At 48.2% G+C, this 17,497-nt stretch overlaps 1 protein-coding gene across 3 annotated transcripts in view; it reads left to right on the top strand.

The window, feature by feature from the left end:
• Positions 1–237: 237 nt before the first annotated feature.
• Slc39a14 (solute carrier family 39 member 14) overlaps positions 238–17,497 on the top strand; it is a 48,080-nt gene continuing 30,820 nt past the window's right edge. For 2 of the 3 annotated variants that reach the window (XM_021203501.2, XM_029541524.1), the window contains exon 1: positions 238–299. The gene's annotated coding sequence lies outside the window, so the exon portion shown is untranslated. The remainder of the gene's footprint in view (positions 300–17,497) is intronic. The other variant, XM_029541525.1, reaches the window with a different exon arrangement.

Here is a 17,497-nt window from a genome sequence, read left to right as displayed (position 1 = left end):
CGGGGATGCACAACACTGGAGAACCAGGTTGGCCAGGGTAACTAGACGCTGCTAGCTGGCGGCCCCACGTGGCAGGCCCGGGGGAGCGGGGCGGAGCAGCAGGCGGGGGCGGGCCCAGCGGTGACGCGTAGGGTATATGGCCGGGCATGCGCGCGCGGCGGGGGCCGGACGTAGAGAGGGGGCGCGTGGCTGTCGGCGAGGACGCACCCACTCAATAGCTGTGTCGCCGGCTGCCTTGGGGGGGGGGGTGCCTGGATAGTGAGGCTGCGTGGGCCCGACTGCCGGCTGGAGGACATCAGGTGAGGACCGACCGGGCGCACGCAGGATGGGAAGTCGGGTGCCTCCGGTTTAGGGGGACACCGGGTGGGGGTTGGAGACACCGGCACGCCGAGGACCCAGAGTCTTTTCGGGAGGCCGCGCACTCCCTGAGCCCAGTCCTAGTAGCACCTGATCGCCGTGCCACGGTGGCGAGGAGAAGGAGGTCATAGCGCTGTCCCTTCAGCTGCAGGGCCCGGGATGTGTGAACCAGAGAAGGACGCCGGGGAGGTCGATAGCTGCTCGGAAAGGCTGAGATGAGCTTTCTAGAGCCCCGGGACACAGAGCGCAGAGGAAGCGGAGTAGATGGGTAGATCAGATGCTCTGCGGTGGCGGCTGCTCGGGCGCTCTGCTGTCTGGATATTGCATCCCAGGGACCTATGTGTCCTCCCTGCCCCACGCCAGGCCACCCTTCGGCTGGAGAGTGATGCCCGATTCTTCTGGTTGGGTTGGGCAGGAGTGGAGAACCGCAAGGGTGGCACCGCGTGAATTCTCCCTTGACTAACGGCAGCGATGACTCTTGGGCTCACTTAGGTTGGGACTGACCAAATTAGGTGGTCTGGTTACCGGCTGCTCCCTCTTGGGAGTTTTAAAGCTATAGCTGAAGTAGCCATCTAGACTCACCTTGCGGTCCTGAGGTGGATTCTAACCATGAAAATTGCCTCTCTGGGTTGTGGGTTCAGCTTTAAGAATCTTCTGTCACCCCGGGCCTAGATTCTAAACTGATGGGGTAGTCCAAATAGTTACGTGGCTTGTGTGTTCAAGAGAACTCTCACTTTGGTTTGGTGAGGGGTGGAGTGCTTTCCTGCGGCCTAAATGGAGGGATAGAGGCAGGAGCACTGTAGCAGACCCCTCTTCCTGAAGTGACCTGGATTTGGAATTGTAGCATTAGCTCTTTTTACCCAGCTAGCCCCTGGTCACTGGGATAGATATATTTGCTGGAGGTGTTGATTTTGGGGGATGATAGAAACTGGCTCCAGAGTGACTGTCTGGTTACTGTTGTGGCTCAGGTTAGTACTGAAGCCAGCCTGAATTGTTTATCCAAAAGATGTTCAATTCCATACTCCTTACCCATTGACACAAATCTTAAACACTGAGGGGTTCCAACGTGCCTCCTTGGCCAAACAGCCAGAGGCATGTCCAGAACCACAACTCCTGACAACTAGAATTAAAAGCCATGTAGTCCCCTTTCTATTGGTGACTTAGTTGAGCTCTTTGCTAGTGGTTCAAAGTCAGGAGGCGGTGTATGGGTCCTCTTTGTGCGGCTGTTCTATCATTGTGACTAGAGACACTGAACTGACCCAGGATATGGGTTCTTCCAGAAGGACCATGGCAGGATACTTCTTGCTGCTACATCTGTCATTCTGTTGTTCACCTGGACAGTGCAGAGGGTTAAAGAACCCAGAAGCTGGCTAAGCAACCAGCCGACTTGAGAAGTGGCAGAGCCTATGTAACTGGCCTTGCATGTAGACAAGAGGAGAATCAGAGGCTCCTGGAGATCCATCCCGAGCTGTTCCCAGCCCAGGGTCGATGTAGAAGGCCCGGGTCCCACATATAGTGTTTGGTTTGTGGCTCTCAATGGCCACTGTGGTGGGTGCAGGCAGAAGGCTTACAGTGCAGAGTTAAGTAGCAACACAGGCGTCTCCTTGCTGGTTGGAGTAGTGTAGAGAAGGGAGCTTGTTTGAGGTAAGGCACAGCGGCAGAGTACTCAGGGTTTTGGAGCTGGATGTCCAAACCCCAGCCCCATCACTCTCCAATAGCCAGTCTGTTCTCACTGACTGGCAGTGGAACATTGTGGTCATGTCTGGAATGTGGCTGACGCCTCAGTAGTACCACCACTTTTGTGGGTTAGACTGAGAAGTTTTGAGTCCTGGCCGCTCAAGTCGGCTGGGTTGTAAGGACGGTCGAAACCTAGACATAAGGTAGATTGTCTCCTCCTTAGCAGGGTATAAAGTGTCCCTTGTCCTCCTGGGAGACTCCTTTTCTGTGGCTGACCAGGGGAAAAGTGCACAGACTCATTGGGCAATCTTAGAGAAGATGGGCGTTTTCCTACTGAAGTCTAGAAGTCTTCTGAGACTGCTCCTCCTCAAGGCTTAGTGATGGCCAGAAAGGACCCCATCTCCTCTCCATCCCCTGCCCCCACCCCTGTTTGTGTAGGATACTTGTCACAGGATGGGTCCTGGTTTCAAAGACTTCTTACCTCCTTCCTCTTTTCTGCCCTCCACCCCACATCTGCTCTTTCCCCACAACCCTACCAGATGTGTTCTCTCTATTCCATTTAATGCCCAAAGAAAGCAACACCTGCCATTTGGCAGAACCACAGGCTACCTTGTTGTCTGGAGTGACTTTTACAATGAAAGATCCTGGATTCACAGAGGTTAATTGATGTCCTCAAGTCACATTGCTTACTAATGACAGATTTTTGCGGGGAATACCGCAGAATTGCCCCCACCTGGCCCCTTTGGTGAATTTACTGAGAGTCCTGTCTTTTTCTTGGCACACTGGGAAGGGGGCCAGTTACTGTTCAGCACTGCTGGAGTAGTTTGGGGGAAGCCCTTTCACTTTCCTGCAGCCTCTGGAGGTTCAAAATGAGTAGGGAAGGAGAAAAGGGTCATGCTACCCCCACCCTCCTACATGCACACCTTAGAGTTTAGGGCCTTCTCTGACCTCCAGGCTGGCGGCTGTCAGAATGCCAGGAGATAAGAAGTCCAGAGTCTGCGAACTCAGGCCTGTTGCCAGTCAGGGCCTCATGCTTGCCCATCACAAGGACTCCAAACCCCCAACTGCCTTGGAGCCTCCAAAGAGGGCCCTTGGTTCATCCAGACCAGCTGGGGAAGCAGAGCCCCCTACTGGACCTTCCAGAAGGCCTGGCAGGTATGGCATTCACCTGTCAGGGAAGCCCCAGCGCCTAAACATGGCAGCCAGAGCTCTGCCTTCCTCAGGCCCTCTAACTTTCTGCCAGAGCAGGTCCAGGAGAGCCTAGAGTTTGGAGGAATGAAGTGATGCACCTAAATTTATTATGGCTGACCACTAGGACATCCAATATTAATATACAAAGACCCATTAAAATTAAGAAGTGAGGAGTATTAGCCAGAATGGCTCAGTGTGGAGTGCTTTTGTTATTATCTAATTATTTCATAAAGAAGACCAGGAGGGGGAGTGTTGCTCAGTGGTAGAACACTTGCCTAGTCTGTGCAAGGCCTGGGTTTCATCCCTTGGTACCGCAGGGTTTGTTGGTTTGTTTTTGTTGTTTTGTTTTTAAATTACGCGGTTTATTTGCTCCTGCATATGTCTGTGGGCTTTGTACACTAGTGAAGGCCACTAGTCATCTCACTGGTCCGATACAGGACTTTTTTTTTTCTCCTAAAGGCTCGAATGTGTAACTTTCAAAGGGTGTGTGTGTGTGTGTGTGTGTGTGTGTGTGTGAGAGAGAGAGAGAGAGATCGGGGTGCTGAGGGTGGGTGGCTCAGTGGATAAATGTGTTCAACATCGGAATTGGAGACCCAGGACCCACAGAGTGGAAGGAGAGGCCCAACTCCCCAAAATTGTCCTTGGACTTGTGCTTGTGTATACACAGGCACACAAATACCTGTGAAAAGATCATTTTGAAGAAGCCCTCTGCGTGTTTGTCATCACTTAGGTTCACCGTCTCCCATTACACTTCGCCTCTGACGACATCATGACCACTTTGGGGTTAGTCCTCTGACTAGACTTGGGAATTGTCTATGAAAATCACAGTTCCATATCACCTGTGATCCCTTGTTTGTGGTGCTGGGGTCCGAGCTAGCCCGGAGCTTGTGTACACTGGGCAGTGTTCTGCCCGTGTGTTGTGCTTCCAGCCCTCTTTGTTTTCTTTGTGAAATAAATAATTTTCACTAGGCTCTATGTATAGACATGTGGCCCAAAGATCAGAACAGTCAAAAATGAAAGCATTCATTGTCCTGTTCCGCCACCATCCCCTTTAAAAATAAATGTTCTTGAGCAGTGTTCCAGATATTGCCTACCAGGGTCCTAGCAGCTGCAGTAGTACCTTGCTCTTCAGGCCTATGTCACAGCTGTCACTCTGTGTAGTATTCCATAGTAAAAGTGCTCTCGGTCATCTTTTACATCTGTATTTACCCTGGACATTCATCATTTTCCCATCATGCAAGGGGCTTCAATGAATGACTTTGCACACAAGCTGCACTCCCAAAGCATGTAGAATAAGTTTTGTGAAGTGGAATCCCTATGCAAATGGTTAAATTCAGCCTTTGCAAAAGGCTAGGTGCAACCGGCTAGTTAGTGTTCATTTAAAAAAAAAAAGTTTCCAAACTGTATTGAGAATCCTATTCCTTTTAGGTGACCCCTAATTTGAATTGGTAATTCTCTGGTTTTACTTTTGTTACTTGGGTAAGTTATTCATTTTCATGCTTTAAATTCTTAAATTTTATGTGTATGAATGCTTTTCTTTTCCTGCACCACTTTCATGCAGTGCTCTCAGAGACAAGGAGAGTTCCCCTGGAACTGGACTTAACGGATGGGTGGTTGAGAGCTACACGTATAGGCTTGTTGGCTATAATATCATTTCCCATTAGGCTTCACTTTATTTACTTATTTTGATGTCTTGTTTGTTTGTTTGTTTTTAACCTTATGAGTGTGCTTGGGCAGGAGTAGTTGGAGGCCAGAGGAAGACATTAGCTTCCCCGAAGCTGGAGTTACAGGCCTTTCCTTTTCTCTTCCTTCTAAGGCAGGGCCTCATCTCATGCCTAGAATTCATGTAGAGCCTGGACTGACTTTGAACATACGGTGATCCTCCTAAATGCTGGGATTACAGGTGCACCACCACACCCAGCTGTTATTTTCAATTTAGGATACTGACTTTAGATGTACCCAGGAGTTGTAGAAATAGATTTCCTTACTCTGGGGTCCATTTACCAAGAGCACGAAGTCAAATATTGGCACAGCATCATAAGCTGTAAGCCTTTTTAATATGTCACAGGCCCTGCACTGCTACCGTTTCTCTGTGTCCAGGGTCTGATGTGCTGCCCACCTCACACTGAGGTTTGTCTTAGCGTCTCCTCCCAGCACTGCTCTTTCCTCCCCTCCCCCTAGGGTGTGGTCTTGCATTTTGAGCAAGAAGGTTGTCTAAGAGTGGTGATTTGCCTTTTAGAGAATTATAATAAGCATTCATTGTGTGTATGCGCACATGCATGGAGAGAGAGAGAGAACACCATTAGGGTTGTCGTCCTGTCTTTCCACCCATGCGCCTCTTCTCTCTCTCTCTCTCTCTCTCTCTCTCTCTCTCTCTCTCTCTCTCTCTCTCTCTCTCTCTCTCTGTCTGTGTGTGTGTCTCCAGACTTGCTGTTCTGCAAGCTTCTGGAAGATTCCCCTGTCTGTGCCTCCCATCCTGTCGCAGGAGTGCTAGGATTACAGTGAATGTCTTCACACAGGGTATCCGAATCTTTTGATAGGGGCTCTGGAATTGGACTCAGGATCTTAGGCTTGCCAGCTAGTGTTTTTACTTGCCAGAGTGATCTTGTTTTACCCCACCCCCATGCCCCAGTGAGTTACCTTGACTCAGGGTCCCTGGGGAGGGACCATCTTGCATTTAGGCTCTTCTTTACCACCCAGGGAGGAGAGAGGAGGGGTGGAGCCAGGTTAGATCTTCCTAGGAAAAGTGCCTTCTGCTCTGCGATCATCCCAGGCTGAGGCCCAGGACACTTCCACACAGAGCCATCGGAAGAAGTCCCTACCTATGGTGTTTGCTGATTCCTTGGTTAAATTGGTGTGTGCCACAGCTCCTCACTAGTTACTGCCTTCCTGTTTGTCACCGCAGCCAGTGCTTTGAGACTGTACAGTCCTGTTTCTCCGGGTACCGTGGCCCGCCAACTGTAGCCATCCATCTGTGGACCTTGTTTGCACAGTAGTTCCTGTGTGTTTGCCTAATGATTCTGTTTCTGTCTTTCCTGCTGCATTTATTAGTTGGGATTCTGCTGAAAGGAATCTAACTGACCCTTCCTTGTGTTAGATTTGATTCTGCGGGGTAGGATCTCATGGTCATTATTCATGACTCGCCCCTCCCATTTCCTTCTGCCTCTTGAGGTATAGTCAGTTGAACCAAGAGCTCCCATGTTGGAAGCAAAGGCTCTCCTGATGAGCTGCACCTCTCCCTGCCCCTTTGAAGAGTTCCTGCTCCTTGTCATCCTTTGTGCTCTTTAGATAAGCCCCTGTCTTCCGCTCCCCTGGCAGTCACTTTTTTAATGTCACAAGATAATCCTTCATCTTACCACTGCCCTCCTCAACCCCTTCTTGAACTAGCCTGGTGGAGAGTCTCAGGTCTACTCTCCAGATGTGCCATTACCCTTCTTCTAGTAGACAAAGCAGGGAATGCATAATGATACTAACTGATGTGTATGTACTTGTACCTCTCTGTGTATGTGGATGATTTAGAAAAATCTTGAGCAGGGTCTTCTGTGGCCAAGGCTGGCCTTAACTTGCTCTATAACTGAGAATGGCCTTGAATTTCTAATTCTGCTAGGATTCCAGGTGTGTGGCTTACTCAGCCCTGGGCTTGTTTGTTTGTTTGTTTGTTTGTTTGTTTTTGAGACAGAGTTTCTCTGTGTAGCCCTGGCTGCCCTGGAACTCAAGGTATAGACCAGGCTGGCCTCGAACTCACAGAGATCTGCCTGTCTCTGGGATTAAAGGTGTGCGAGCCACCGAAGCTAGGCCAATTACACTACAAACTGAGTTATGTCCCAGCCCCTCTGTTTATATTTTAATTCATGTCTATATTAATATTGAGAGGACTGGGATGGGCACAGGACACACCACAACCAAGTTCTCAGCACAAGGAGATTTGCCCCAGAGGGACAAAGGACAGGGAATAAGAAACAAAGGACGTGGGAGAAGGGAAAAGGAGGTAGGGAGAGGAAGTGATATTGTCCCTGAGGGACAAAGGACTGTCTCTGCACAGGAGACAGCCACGGCCCATAGGCAAATGGCAGATTATATAGGTAAAGGGGGAAACTCTGTGTTAGGATGAGTTGGTTCATTTTAATTGGGCATGTTAGTTAGGGTAACCAAAGGGGGCTTTTGATTGCTGGGCTTCAATACTTTGAGAGCTAGACCTTGGTAGTCAGCCTCAGTAGAAGGAAGAGGCCAAATAAGGGAATAGACCGAGGTGACTAGCTTTAGGAATGTAATCTAACAGTTTGGCAAGGGAGAGAAGGGTAAAGGGCAAAGCCTGCCGGTGCCATGTTTGCCATGCCCAGGCCTGCTAGAGCCCTTCAAATACCTCTTATTTCAGCCTAACACCATAAAGTCATCTTGTTTTTAAGCCGTTCCCCTGTTACTTATAGCTTCCTTCTTCAACAGTGAAAAACTCTGAATGCTTGTCATTACACCAACCTAAACACACACTTGTGTGTGGACTGTAGATGTGACTTTACTGAACTTCGTTTTCATTTTTTTTATTTGTTTTTCTGAGGTAGGGTTTCTTCCGTGTGGCCCTTGGCTATCCTCTAACTCTCCCTGTAGACCAGGTTGGCCTCAAATATACAGAGAAGCTCTTACCTCTATCTCCCCAGTGTTGGGATTAAAGGCACATGCCACTACCACCCGGCCTTCACTGAACTTCTTTTTTTTGTTTGTTTGTTTGTTTGTTTGTTTTTTTCCGAGACAGGGTTTCTCTGTATAGCCCTGCTTGTCCTGGAACTCACTCTGTAGACCAGGCTGGCCTCAAACTCAGAAATCTGCCTGCCTCTGCCTCTTGAGTGCTGGGATTAAAGGCATGCATCACCACCATGCCCGGCTCACTGAACTTTTTGATGATAGATTCCAGAGGTAGAGGCTGGTGTCTTTGGCTAACACAGACATTTGACATTTGTACCTACAGTGTCATCGGGATATCATCCCTTCTGATTGCCCCTCTCAGCTCTGCCCGCACACCACTGCCCTCTGATGTTTGTGTCTCCTATCTATCTATCTATCTATCTATCTATCTATCTATCTATCTATCTATCATCTATCTATCTATCATCTATCTATCTATCTATCTATCTATCTATCATCTATCTATTGTAAAGCTCAAGGACTGTTTTATTAGAGTTTGAGAGAAAAACAGGCCAAGTGATGTAAAGCTGACACTTGCTGGGAGGAAGGGGATGAAGAAAGGAAGAAACTCAGAACATTTCAGCTATAGAGATTTACAGGCAGCTGCAGAAAGAGTGTGGGGAGGGTCTTCAGAAAAAAGAGAGGAAAAAAAAAAAACCAGCCAGAGTGTCTGGGACAAGTCTGCTTAGAGTTTTGCCTGGTATCCACGGAAGAGAAAGAAAAGGGAAAAGGGGAGGTATACACATACTCAGACACGTATGTATGTATGTATGTATGTATGTATGCATGTATGTATGTATCCTTTTAAATTAGAACTCAGGAAAAAAACGGAAGGCTTAGCAGTGAAGACACTAAGTAACTGCTACATTTATCTTTAATTTTCTTTTTACATTGATCAACTGCTTGTATGCGCTCACACACACACACCTGTGCAGAGGTTAGAGCATAATTGGCTAGAACCAGTTCTTGCCTTCTCTTGTGGCTTCTGAGGATGCAACTCAGGTGGTCAGGTGTGAGGCCAGTGCTCTTACCTGCTGAGCCATCTCCCCAGTCCACGTCTCTCTTCTGAGATGGGATCTCTGTTTAAGACCCAGGCTAGTTTTAGTCTTATCCATCATCCTGCCTCAGTGTCCCCAGTGCTTGCTTTGTAGGCATGTGACACTGTGTCTTAGTTAGGGTTTTACTGCTGTGAACAGACACTGTGACCAAGGCAAGTCTTATAAAAAACAACATTTACTTGGGGCTGGCTTACAGGTTCAGAGGTTCAGTCCATTATCATCAAGGTGGGAGCATGGCAGCATCCAGGCAGGCATGGCACAGGCAGAGCTGAGAGTTCTACGTCTTCATCCAAAGGCTGCTAGTGGAAGACTGACTTCTAGGCAACTAGGGTGAGGGTCTTAAGCCCACACCCACAGTGATACACCTACTCCAACCAGGTCACACCTATTCCAACAAGGCCACACCTCCAAATGGTGCCACTCCCGGGTCCAAGAATATATAAACCATGACACACTGCCTGGCTTGGCATATGTCCTAAGCAATAGTCTTGTTAACTTTGTAGCTTCAGTATTATTGTAACTCATAGAACATACTGTACTCTGATGTTAAAAGGCCAGAGAGGCCGCCTGTGTGAAAGCCAGTCAACACCAGCCATAGTCAGAAACCACTATCCTGAATGTCCTCTGCCCCCTCTACTATAGTAGTCATGTGCGTGACATTGTCAGTAGGACGGGCTAATGGAGGTTCATCCAGAGTAGGGGGGAGCTCAGAGACACGCTCAGCTTGGGGATGCCACCACCTGTGACCAGAACTTGCCATTCATACTTTTAGGAAATGGAAGTGTGTGGCGTTGTGTACAGAAACAGGCAGGCACGTTAGTGTAACACTATAGGTTTTGTGATCACCCATTTTGTGATTTCCCATTCCTGTTGGCCAGTCTAGCTTCTTTGCTGAGAGCCCTACAAAGCTAAAAATCAAGGCGCCAAAGTTCTTTTCTGGAAGGGTGGCTTGCAAGGTTGAAAAGAAGTCAGCTCCTTGCTGATGTAGGATAGATTTCCCTCTCCTGGTTGCTAGCCAGGGGCCACATTCAGTTCCTAGAAAACCCTGTCTCCCTGTTTCCTAATATCTCTTGTTTTTGTTTCTGGGACAGGATCTCATGTATCATAGGCGGGCCTCAAACCTAGAACTTCAGATTCTTCTTCCTTCGCCACCGTTGTTGGGATCACAGGCAGGTGCCACCACACAAACTGTGTTTAGGATTGAAGCCAGGGCTTTGTTTATCTTAGGCAAGCACGCTACCAGTGAAGGCACATGGCCAGCTCCCTCTCTCCCTTTTAACTTTTGAAGCAGGGTCTCCTGTCACCCGAGCTGGCCTTGCACTCACTGTGTGGCTGAGGATTCCCGTGAACTCCTGATTCTCTTCCATCCACCTGCTGTGTGCTGGCCAGTGCCTCCACCAGTCTCGTTCCTATCTGTCAGCCACCAACTGCAGCCCTCTCTCCCTTCGGGAGGTATGACGCAGGAGTGTCATCTCAATTACAGGTGCTGCCCACAAAGAAGGCAAGGGTCACAGGAGTCATCTTAGAACTATAAACCTGACTGAAGTGATTCCGCCTTGATGCCAGCACCACCGTATTTACCTAGCGCTCATTCTCCTGACAGGTTGCCGGTGGTTGGTGGTTTCCAACCACTGCAGTGTTCTCTGTAGTTCCTGGAGTCAGAAGCCTGAAATCAAGTGTGGGTGGGGCTCTGCTCCAACAGCTCTTCCTGTTAAAGAATCCTTCCTGTTTTTTCAGCTTCAGGTCCAGGTGGGAGGTTAGGGGGGGGAGTAGTCACAGTAGGTGGGGAAGGGGCCTTCCTGGCTTGTGGCTTGTGGCTACAGGACAGTAAGTAGCCTCTGTTTTGGTCCTAATACCACCTTCCTTAATTCTGTGTGTGTGTGTGTGTGTGTGTGTGTGTCCCCATCTTCTCCCCTTTCTCTGATAAAGACGAGAACCATTGGATTTAGGGCCCATCCAGATTCCAGGATGCTTTTCCTCTTAAGATCCTTGCCTGACTTCATCAGCAGAGGCCCCCACTTCTTACTCAGATCACATTCCTGAGGCTTCCAATGGCGGTGATTTGTGGGTACCATTCACCTTACTCAGGGAGACAACCTTTGTAGAACCTGGCTCATGAACCTACGAACAAGAGGAGGGAGGAGACGACTGCTCTTCAGCCCTGTGACAGACCTGGATGCTCTGGTTCAGAGCCCATCCCTAGGCTCCCTGCTGCCCGCCTGCCCGCCTGATTGCAGATCTGAGAGCCCCCTCCTTGCCTCCAACCAATCTGACATCCCTGATCAGACGCTCTGCAGCACCAAGTACTGAATAATACAGAGGACTCCCGGGTGCAGGGTGTCCCTGTAGGAAGTGCAGGGGTGGGGCTGAGGGACCACTAGAGTGTTGCAGCTCTGAGCTGTACCTCCAGACCTTCTTTATTTCTCTTGTCTACATTACTCTGTCTCTAGACAACTAACATTTATTGAGTGGCCTCTGCATAGCAGGTACTATGTTTCTATTCTGTATCTCACTTTTTTGGCTACTGCATCTCAGATCTGAGGGAGGGGCTATTATGGCCTTTGCTTTTCTCTGTCAGGTAACCAAGTCCCATGGGCTTGTGTCTTGACTTAGGTTCTCGAGGCTGATAATGTGGCATCCAGGGTCAGGCTGAGGTCTGTGTGTTTGAGAGCACTCTTAGCTCTTGTGTTTATTTAGCAGTAGTTTATATGTGTATGTACAATGGGGAGTGCATTTGCCATGGCACATGCGTGGAGATCAGAGAACATTTTTTATTTTTTGGAGGAGGAGGGTTTACCCATGTACGTGGGTTTCAGGGATTGGACTCAGGTCACCGGGCTTGTGTCCCAGGCACTCACCCACTGAGCCATCTTGCTGGCCCAGAGTCTTCTCTGACTCCTCACCATGGATGCATGTTGTTAGGTGGGTTACCTTCATAGTAACAGTCCTTTCTGCTGCACACTTAGATTGCTTTTCTTTGGTAGGTTGTGACTTGTTATCTGTCTGGGGGTGGTACCATGGGATTGAATCTAAGGCCTTAGTAAGCAAGATCCTATCTCAAAATAAAACTTTAGAAAAGAGCGAGGTGGTCCGTGCCTCCAATCCGGGAGGCAGGTGGATCTCGGTGCGTTTGAGGTCAACCCGGCTTACATAGTGAGTTGGGGCAGGGAAGAAGGGCTGATGAGATGGCTCAGTAGGTAAATGACACCACGCCTGATGACTTGAGTTTGGCTTTCAGGTCTCTGAGCCTCAGGATGCCTGAACTCCACAAAGAGCTTTAGAAAGGAGTATATGTGCTTTAGGATAAAGAAATAATAGAAACTATGCTTTAGCAATATTGGGATAATCAGCTAATTATTTAGAAAAATGAAATTAGATTTTCTTAAGCCAAAGTAAACTCTAGGTGGATTAGCGATTAAAGTTTTTAAATGTAAGAAATTCAGATGTCTGTAATTCCAGAGTACAAAGTCTTTGTTGTTGCTTCTTCAGTCTCTCCCTAGCCCTGTTAGCCTGAAACTTGCTGTGTAGATTGAGCTAGCCTTGACTCCGGGAAGAGTTTTGTGCCATCTGCTCCAAGTGCTGAAGTTGCAGATGTGTACCCCCATGCCTGGCTTAGGGCAAGTGAACCCCATGCCAGCCTTGGGCAAGGTTTTTCTAGTCATGCTAGTAAAAGCAGGAACTTTAAGGGAAATTGCTTTGGCTTCTGTTTGATAATTGTAACGCCAGGAGCTGGAAAGATGGCTCAGTGATTAAAAGCACTGGCTGCTCATGCAGAGGCCCTGGCACCCATCTGACAGCTCAGAACTGCTTGTAGCTCTATTTCCCACAGATACAGTACCCTCTGTGGGCTGCTGCATGAACATGATGCACAGGAACTCTTAGAATCACACACTAATACATGTGAAAAGAAATACAGAAAAAAGAAAGATTATTATGTCACCAGTTGAGTAAAATTGAAAAGGAAATAATTAGGAAAACATTTGAACATGTGATGAAAGGTTAATATACAATGAAATCTTTTTCTCCCCCTGGAATAGGGATTCTTTAAACATCAAGGTGGTGTGTGTATGCACATGCACATGTGTTCATCCATGGGAGTGTGTGTGGGTGGTGTGTGCATTCAAGTGCCTGTAGAGGCTAACAGAGGGTGCTAGATCCCCTAGGGATGGAGTTGCCGATGGTTGTGAGCCACTCAGTACAGATGCTGGCGACCAAACACAAGTCCTGGAAAAGCAGCCAAAAAAAAAAAAAAAAAAGCTAACCCCTGAGCCATCCCCCAGCCTCAGCAATGGACTCCTAAATAAATCACCAAGAAAAAGATGTGTGTTTCTGTACAAATGCGGAGAGGCACATAGCAGGCAATTGGGAAAACAAAGATACAACTGCTTGCAAACTTGAAAAATGTTTAGTCATACTGATAACCAAATAATCAAATAAAATGCAAGGCCAGTGAGTGAGTGGGTGGGTGGGTGGCGGTATAAAACCAAACTGGATCCCTGGAACACAGGGTTGGGGGAGAGGACCGGCTCCCATGTGCCCTGTGGCACCCAGATGCGCACACAATTATATATAAAAGTAAATGAACGTGCAGAACCTCAAAAGGCTGCAGATACACATACATGGCAGTGTGCTTGCCTAGTGTTTGTGAGGCCACATGCCTGCCCTGCTAGGAGATGGGAGCAGGAGGCTCCGGCCTCGACCTGGGAGACAGATGCGCAGGCGTGGAATCCCATCCCTTTTGTGGCAGAGGCAGGGTGAGCTTACATTTGAGGTCAGTCTGGGCAACTTAATGGAACACACTGCCTTTTTGTTTGTTTTTTTGAGATTTTTTTTTTTCTTTTTTAAATTAAAAAGAGGAGCTGGAGAGATGGCTCAGCAGTTAAGAGCATTGGCTGCTCTTCCAGACAACCCAGTTTCCATTTCCAGAACTCACATGGCAGCTTACAACTCTTTGTAGCTCCAATTCCAGGGGACCTGGCACCCTCCCACGGACATACATGCAAGCAAAACACCAATGCACATAAAAAAACAAATCAATTGAATTTTTTTTTAAAGTGGTGATGGCCTTTAATTCCAGAAGCAGAGGCAAGCAGATCTCTCTGAGTTCGAGGCCAGCCTGGTCTATAGAGTTAAGTTCCAGGCCAGCCAGGGCCACACGGTGCAACCCAGCCTTGAAAAACCAAAAATTAATTAGTAAATAAATAAAAAGTGGACTAAGAACATAATATAGTGGTTAGTGTTTACCTGGCATGAACAGACCATAGGTTCAATCTTTGTTACCAAACTAAAGCCAAATAATTAGAAATAAAAATAAATTATTGGTTAAGTGCAGCCTCTGCTAACTTGTTCCTGGATCTCATTCTTGTTCCTGGACCCATTCCAGAAGTTCCTTTTTGTGTGTGTGTGTGTGTGTGTCTTACGGCTGTGTCCACGTGTATTGCTGAAGGTGGGGGGTTGGGAGCTGCTAGCTCTTCTACCATAGATGAAGACCCACCAGGGACGGTGGCTAACCTAGCAATCAGTGGGTTTTTTTTTGTTTGTTTGTTTGTTTGTTTTTTTAATTTTAGTTGGAAGCCCAAATGGTCTGCCAGTTGAGAAGAGCCCTGAACTATGGGTGCTTTCTCTGATCTTTCCTGGAAGTCACAGGGTTGGTTCCCTTGCCAGCCCTTAGAGACTCTTTTGTTTTCCTAGACCACAAGCCTAAGGGCTAGTTGCAGCCCTGGTGGCCTGCAGGGAGACTGGCTGTGTTCCCTGAAGATGGGTCCCATGCTCTGCCATTCCTGGCCTGTGGGACATCTCTAGCCTTTGGGTATCCCAATGCTACTTCCCCAGGGTTGGGACACTTTGCATGTGACAGGCTGGGCAAGTTCTCAGGATGCCAGGTCTCTGGAAGGCTTCCAGGGCAGCAAGCCATGACTATTCCAATCCTTTCCCAGAAAGGTGCAAAAAGTACAGTCACCCCCACTCCCCCAGACCTGGGCAGCCAACCAAAACGCCCGACAGGACAGCCTGTCCATCCCTGGGAACAAAGTTCCCATGCTTCTGTTTCTGTACCCCGCCACCCTCTGCCATCCAGCAGACCCAGGACAGAGACCTTGACCGTGGGTGAGCCACCTTCTCTGTGTGCTTGGCTATGACCTTGATGTCGTCCACTCCCTCTTCCGGGCAGCCACTCTAGCCCCCACCCCCACCCCCCCAGCAATGCTGTGCATTTGGCACATTGACCGGAGGTTGTGTGCGTAATGGGAGCAAAACTCAGAGTTTCCATGAACAGCTGGGAAATTGTAGAAACAGCCTGGACTTGTGGGGCTCCCTGTTACTCCTGTTACTTCCCCTGCCACAGGGGGAAAGTAGGTGAAATGTTCTTTTTGATGAGATTGTCAAATAGCTGCCATTCTGGGCTCTTTCTTCTCAGGGATGTGGGGAAGAAAGGGACCTGTCTCTCGTCCTCCTCTTCTGTTTTGTGTTTTGGAGACAGAGTTTCACTCTGTAGCTCCAGCTGTGGAACTCAACTCTGTAGACCAGGCTGACCTCGAACTCACAGAGATCTGCCCACCTCTGCCTCCCAAGTGTATAAAGGCATATGTCATTACACCCAGCTAACAAAGTGACTGTTAAAAATGTTAAAGCCCAGCAAAAGGTTAGAATTTCATTTTAGTTTGGGGGAGAGAACATTAACTGGGTTAAAGCTAAAAACACTCTATCCGTCTAGTGAAGTAGCACTTTGATTAAATGTAGAATTATGTTTGTATGTATCTGTTACACTATTACGCTAAAGAAGGGACTCGTGCTAGAGAGAAGGCTCAGAAGTTAAGAGCACTGGCTGCTCTTCCAGAGGATGCGGGTTCAATTCCCAGCACCCACATGGCAGCTCACAACTGTCTGTAATTCCAGTTCCAGGTGATCCAACTTTCTCATACAGAGAGACATGTAGACCAAACACTAAATGTACATAAGAATAAATAAATAAATTTGAGAGAGAGAGAGAGAGAGAGAGAGAGAGAGAGAGAGAGAGAGAGAGAGAGAGAGAACGAGAACACTCTTGAAGGCCAGGTCAGATTTTTCAGTAACTACAATGTCCACACCTCTTCTCAGATTCCTCCTGCTCTTTGGCATGACTAGGAAAACTTAGCTGGGTTCTTGGCCCTAGAAATTTCCTGTACAGTGTTCCAGATTCAGCCATGTTCTCCAGATTTTCCTAGAAGGGGTGGGGCCTCTTACAAATAGTGTCACGTGTTGTTAACTCCCTGTGTGCACTCTGTCCCGTCCAGCTCCATCCTGAGGATCCCCTGAAGGTTTTCTACCAACCTTCTGGCTCAGGGACCTTTGGGTTGTCCACAGGCTTTTTTGATGAGCGATGCTTCTATAAGTAATTGTGTGTTGTATGGATGTGCACGGGTGTATGCATTTGCACGCACCTGAGTATGGAGGCCAGAGGATAGCATGGGGTGTTATCTCGGTGTTGCCCACTTTTTGGGGGGAACAGTTTTATTTACTTTTAATTATGTGTACATGGGTGTGTGTAAGTGTGAAGGCCAGAAGAAGGTGCTAGACACCCCGGAGCTTGAGTGATGAGCAATTTTCATCCTGTCAGTGTGGATCCTGGGGACAGAATTCTGTTCCTCTGCAAAGCAGTGTGCACTCCTAACCATTAGGTCATTCCTGCAGACGTCACTTTTTCTTTTTGAAAAGGGATCACTCAAGTAGTTCAGGCTTGGTGGCCAGTGAGCTTCGGGTCCACCTGTCTCCTCCTCTGTAGCACATACCTCTACATTCGACTGTTTTTACACTTGTTCTGGATGTAGAATTCAGGTTTTTATGCTTTCAAGGCAAACATCTACCACCTAGGCTGTCTCTTCAGCACCCAGAACCATCTTCATGTCTATTTCTTTCATCTCTGTGTCTGAAAATTACCCAGATTGGAGCTAGGGTCAGTGTTAGCTGGGAAGAGTAAGCCTTTAAGTCTGGCTAGAATGTTGATCCTTTTTTTTAATAGGCAAGCAGCTTGTGAGAGACTGCGGAGGGAGTGCTAGGGAACTCAGTTTTGCACATATTGCCTGGAGATGGCAGTGTGTCAGCAGGTTTGCTCATGTGGCCTTGATCTATAGGGCATGTGCTGATCTGTGGCTCTGTGTGGGATGAACCAGAAGCCTGCTTGGCTTCTCGGGAGGAATCCATCTGTGCTTGAACTTCTCAACTTCTCTGCAGAGGTCTGGCCAGGACTGAGACAGGCACATCAGGAAGATGCTGGGGCCTTCACCATCTCCCTTGCCCCTTTCAACACAGGGAACTTCTAAGAGATGCTACTGTGTTGCTTCTCTTGTCCCTGATAGCCTTACCCAATGCTTCCACAATGAAGTCCCTAGGCCTTACAGAAATGCCTAGGGAGCGCACTAAAGAATCCCAGCACTCGGGAGGCAGAGGCAGGCGGGTTTCTGAGTTCGAGGCCAGCCTGGTCTACAAAGTGAGTTCCAGGACAGCAGCCAGGGCTATACAGAGAAACCCTGTCTCGAAAAACCAAAAAAAAAAAAAAA

The sequence above is a fragment of the Mus pahari genome, chromosome 8 (genome assembly GCF_900095145.1).
Source record: "Mus pahari chromosome 8, PAHARI_EIJ_v1.1, whole genome shotgun sequence".
In the NCBI taxonomy this organism is placed as follows: Eukaryota; Metazoa; Chordata; class Mammalia; order Rodentia; family Muridae; genus Mus; species Mus pahari.
This window is presented reverse-complemented; position numbering and strand designations above follow the sequence as displayed.